Source organism: Strongylocentrotus purpuratus, unplaced genomic scaffold (genome assembly GCF_000002235.5).
Source record: "Strongylocentrotus purpuratus isolate Spur 01 unplaced genomic scaffold, Spur_5.0 spur5_scaffold_19, whole genome shotgun sequence".
Lineage (NCBI taxonomy): Eukaryota > Metazoa > Echinodermata > Echinoidea > Camarodonta > Strongylocentrotidae > Strongylocentrotus > Strongylocentrotus purpuratus.
The window spans coordinates 5,501,853-5,507,484 of NW_022145604.1; the positions used below are offsets into that span (position 1 = coordinate 5,501,853).

The following is a 5,632-nucleotide window of genomic DNA, read 5'->3' on the forward strand; positions in this document are numbered from 1 at the left end:
CATCTTACATGTTACATGCAGACCCCACAAAACATTTTTCAAAGTGTGGGGGGGGGGGGGGGTCAGGTAGATCGAAGCGAGTTGAGTGTAGGCGTGGGGTCCACGGGTTGTGGGGGGGGGGGCGAGGGGGATCAGGTAGATCGAAGCGAGTTGAGTGTAGGCATGGGGTCCACGGGTTTCAAGGGGCCATAAACCCCCGAAAGCTCGGGGGGTTTAGGCGTTTAATTAGGGTCAGATGAGCATATTTTTAATACTTTGTTTGGCGTGGGGTCAATACGTAGAGTTGCGTACTGTTGCGTACCAACTACGCTGGCCTACGTTACTATATGCTGGGGGACGGAAAGGGGTACGCAAGATGAACGAAAACAATTCAACATGTTTAATTTTTTTCGCGTACTTTCGGCGTAGAAACTTGACGCAGAAAGTACGCCTTTTTACGCAACACTACGCTACATGACTACGCAACAGTACGCTACCCTACGCCAGATTGACAAAGCAGTAAAAGCTTTCCACACAGTAAGCAACCATAAGCAAACCTGTACGCCAGCCTACGCATAACCTACGCAGGGACTATTTTCCCATTAATACGCAGCCTAATTTCTGCGTAGTCGGTACGCCACACTACGGAACTCTACGCAGTTCCAGTGGCTTAAAGAATAACTACCGGTACAGTTAGATCGTTTTTTTTTTTTTATATAAGGCCAAATTAAAAAAAAAACATGTTTAGCGTCCTGTTTTTTCGAAAAATGGGAAGGAGGCCCTTTTTTTCTTTTTTTTTTTCATTCAAAATGGCCGCTCCGTACATTTTCCCTGACATTCAGGCTATTTTTCAAGATGGCGGCCGACAATTTTTTCTTTTTCTTTTTTACAATCAGAAATACATTTTAGCAGTGCTTTTCATGTTTTTTTTCTTTCAAAAAAAAAAAAAATAAAAAAAAAAATAAAATAAAAATAAAAATAAAAATAGGAGGCGGCCCCCAAAAAGGAAGCAGGCGGGAACGCTGTTTTTTTTCTTTCAAAAAAAAAAAAAAATAAATAAATAAAATATTTTTAAAAAAAGCGGGCGGGGACGCTAAACATGTATATTTTTTTAATGGCCTGAATGGCAAATAAAGTTCTTGGTGGTTTTAATTTAGACAGTCTCTATATATCTATTTACACCCCCCGTCCCCCTCTAGAATCCCGCGGATTTCCGCGGGTCCTGCTAGTCTATATAATAATACTCTAAGGCGTCGAGGGGGGTATCCGGGGTCCATTTTACAGCGCCCAAATCTCCCCTCCCGCCCGCCCCCGGTCGCCGCCGGGCGGTCCCGCGGACGGACGGCGTTTTAATCTACCCATTTGGCCACGTCCCCGTTCGAACTTCGGTCGTGGTCGCCGTCGACGTCGATAAAGGCGGTTTCGGGGTCCGGGGAGGACGGGCGGACGAGGGCACGGCGGGCGTCGCGGATTGCAAGGAGGCGACGAACCCGCGACAGCGAGTCGGCAAGGCGTGCATCCGCCCTCTGTGCAATCAACAAAGAGACACACAGCAGACGAGAATCTACTCTGTCAGTGGATGTAGCACATCACGTAGTAACAATGGAGCGGGCTTACTCCGTGTGAGGCATCTTCCTATGGTAGGCCATGCGTGTACGTGTATTATGCGATGATTCTATGCTCACTTCACACACACAGTAGTTTCGACGATTTTCGTTTGGATTTTGCCCATTAATGTGACCTCAAAGTGAGTGAACAGAGTTTAATATTTTGAATTTAAATCAGTCAAGTCTTTATTTGATATTTATTAGCTTATTTCATGATGTTTTTGTGTCATTGTAATGGCCATGATCAGACGTTCAATTTCAGAATAAGCTTGAATGTTATTAACGGATTGATTTCGGTCATCAACAGGACCGGAGCGGGGCGCTGGCACTGCAGCTTGGTGTTGGCGCTGGCACGAGTGTTGCGCTGGCACGAGTGTTTGCAAGGGGTGACCATTTAGGCGTACGTGTATGTAATTATGTGTCTGCATGTTTCTCTGAGGGGTTACCCTTGGTAAATGAACATGTTTTTGTTTATAATAATATGGGTTGTGCCATATCTAAAAATATGCACTACTTATGAGTTATAGTTTGTCATAGACTAGATCTAGATCTACTTGAAATTAAATGGTCATAATTTATGGATAAGAGTAAGATAACACGCGTCAGTGGCATGTTAGGGGGTCAGTTGACAGTTTCTACGTCAACGTACATGGGTTATATATTAACGGATTTATTTATTTTAATCGGAAGGAATTCGGCAATTCTGATCATATGCACGTAGAGTCTCCGCTGCGCGGTCACAGAAATTTAAGGTAGGGTCTATGCATGAAATTTGAAGGCTTTAGAATATTCTTCCCCAGAACTCTGGGGCTTAAAACCGGCCGTAATTGCAGCAGATGCTGTATTTTCTGAGCTGAAGTGAATTTTTATTTTTAAAAATTGAACTGGTTGATATATTTCATTGACATTTCTTACAGTTATTCGGACAATGATCCCGGTCAACTTGATACCTCATTCATGAATAACGATACTTCAATCATGAATAACGGAGCTGTATTTCTTGCGTACGCGCAGAAAATAACCGAAAAGAAGCTCACCACGCAAACACAGAAATTTATGAATATCAATCAATATTTTTATTAAAATATAATATTTTAAATTTAAATCAGTCAAGTCTTAATTTGATATTTATTAGCTTATTTCATTATGACTAATGTATGATGAACCCATTGCATGTACCACCTGTAGCAGCGCCCCATGATGTGTGGCTGAGATGAATCCCTCCTACGTACCATCTCTATCAGTATCAGCGCCCCAAGGAAGTGCAAGTAGCAAAGTGAGAGCAATGCAGGTTATTTTAAAAATATTTAATTTTTATTATGTATTTAATGAATAATAATAATGATTAGTAGTAATGAATTTGTCTTCCACAGCGCAACAAAATCACTTCAATCAATTATTAGTAAATAATAAATAGATTTGAGGTATTTGTTCTGTCATCAATATGTTCCCTTTTAGCTGGACGATACAATCTCATAAAATGCAATGAGAGTGCACATATAGAGGATCCTTGATAACTTTGCAGAAAAAATATGAATGTTGTTTTCTTGCGTACGCGCAGAAAATGACCGAAAAGAAGCTCACCACGCAAACACAGAAATTTATGAATATCAATCAATATTTTTTATTAAAATATAATATTTTAAATTTAAATCAGTCAAGTCTTAATTTGATATTTATTAGCTTATTTCATGATGAAATCAATTTTAAATACAATTGTAAATAAAATTGTTATATATCTCTTTTCAGACTAATGTATGATGAACCCATCGCATGTACCACATGTAGCAGCGCCCCATGGATGTGTGGCTGAGATGAATCCCTCCTACGTACCATCTCTATCAGTATCAGTATCAGTATCTCTCGCGTAAATCAGAGCACATAACTCCAATATTGAACTCACTACATTGGCTTAAAATTCACCACCGCATATCCTTCAAATTCTTCTCCTGTGCTACAAAGCTATCAATGGCTTAGCCCCCTCTTACCTTTCCGATCTCATATCCTTACGTTCCCGTACGTCGTCACGAACACTTCGTTCATCTTCCACATTACTGTTAACACCTGGACCCCGCACTAACACCCGGTATGGTGACCGCGCCTTTTCAGTTATTGCCCCCGCTCTCTGGAACAAACTGCCCGCCTTTATTCACTGCGCCCCCTCTGTATCTCAATTCAAATCTCTACTCAAAACCTATCTTTTCAAATTGTAAATTGCAGTTGTGCGTCGGTCAATGGAGGTGCGCACCATATTTGTCTTTATTTAGTTGATTGCCACTGTTTTTCTTACCTTATCTATGTTACTTTTGTATTTTTGCTTTTTCTTCTAATTTAATTCTACGGGTTATAGTCTTCTCTTAATCAGAACACTGTGCGCTTAGAAACATCAGTATTAAGCGCCTAATAAATGTTATGTATTATTATTTATTATTAGTATCAGCGCCCCAAGGAAGTGCAAGTAGCTAAGTGAGAGCAATGCAGGTTATTTTTAAAAATATTTAATTTTTATTATGTATTTAATGAATAATAATGATTAGTAGTAATGAATTTGTCTTCCACACCGCAACAAAATCACTTCAATCAATTATTAGTAAATAATAAATAGATTTGAGGTATTTGTTCTGTCATCATTATGTTCCCTTTTAGCTGGACGATACAATCTCATAAAATGCAATGAGAGTGCACATATAGAGGATCCTTGATAACTTTGCAGAAAAAATATGAATGTTGTTTTCTTGCGTACGCGCAGAAAATGACCGAAAAGAAGCTCACCACGCAAACACAGAAATTTATGAATATCAATCAATATTTTTTATTAAAATATAATATTTTAAATTTAAATCAGTCAAGTCTTAATTTGATATTTATTAGCTTATTTCATGAGGAAATCAATTTTAAATACAATTGTAAATAAAATTGTTATATATCTCTTATCAGACTAATGTATGATGAACCCATCGCATGTACCACCTGTAGCAGCGCCCCATGGATGTGTGGCTGAGATGAATCCCTCCCATGTACCATCTCTATCAGTATCAGCGCCATCGCATGTACCACCTGTAGCAGCGCCCCATGATGTGTGGCTGAGATGAATCCCTCCTACGTACCATCTCTATCAGTATCAGCGCCCCAAGGAAGTGCAAGTAGCAAAGTGAGAGCAATGCAGGTTATTTTTTAAAATATTTAATTTTTATTATGTATTTAATGAATAATAATAATGATTAGTAGTAATGAATTTGTCTTCCACAGCGCAACAAAATAACTTCAATCAATAATTAGTAAATAATAAATAGATTTGAGGTATTTGTTCTGTCATCATTATGTTCCCTTTTAGCTGGACGATACAATCTCATAAAATGCAATGAGAGTGCACATATAGAGGATCCTTGATAACTTTGCAGAAAAAATATGAATGTGGTTTCATGCATGGGAGGTTGATATGTACAGTCCTAATTGAAAAAGTAATCTATCTCTTCCCATTATCTCATTGTTTTAACAGAAAAGAAAGAGGAGGAAGTATGTAATTATGTGTCTGCATATATTTCCAAGTATGGAGAACATCAAAGCGTCTCTTTTAAGTTAATTGAATCATCCATGCAAAATATCTTTTTGATGATAACTTTAATAAATGGATCATGTTATTTTAATAAAGTATGTTAAGCCAAATTAAAAAATTGTATTCATGTTTTCATTTGGAGCAAGTTTACATAAGTATGTTGTATTTTTTTAATTATTGATAGGCTCTTTGAAAATCAATTTCATTTATAATCTACTATCATGTCAGCATTGTGATCCGAGAAATGAGAGAAATTAAGCAAAAGATGGAAAATATGTGAATACATCAATTAATATATTATTTTCAGTGTAGAACTAAATTAACTTAGTAATGTGTGAAAAAAGGAAATGTGAGAATGGGAGTGAAATGGAATGGTATTGCTAGATACTAGAGAGAATGGGAAAGCGAAAGGGAGAAAATGGATAGGAACAATTGAAGACAATAATCATAAATAACGAAAGTGAAAACGAAATTAAATTATAAATTATCT

At 37.8% G+C, this 5,632-nt stretch overlaps 1 long non-coding RNA gene across 1 annotated transcript; it reads left to right on the forward strand.

The window, feature by feature from the left end:
• The first annotated feature begins 2,761 nt into the window (after positions 1-2,761).
• On the forward strand, positions 2,762-5,260 carry LOC115925977. The gene is made up of 4 exons (XR_004064907.1): positions 2,762-2,862; positions 3,336-3,430; positions 4,021-4,067; positions 4,524-5,260. It is a non-coding gene; the product is annotated as an uncharacterized LOC115925977 (long non-coding RNA).
• The last annotated feature ends 372 nt before the right edge of the window (positions 5,261-5,632 follow it).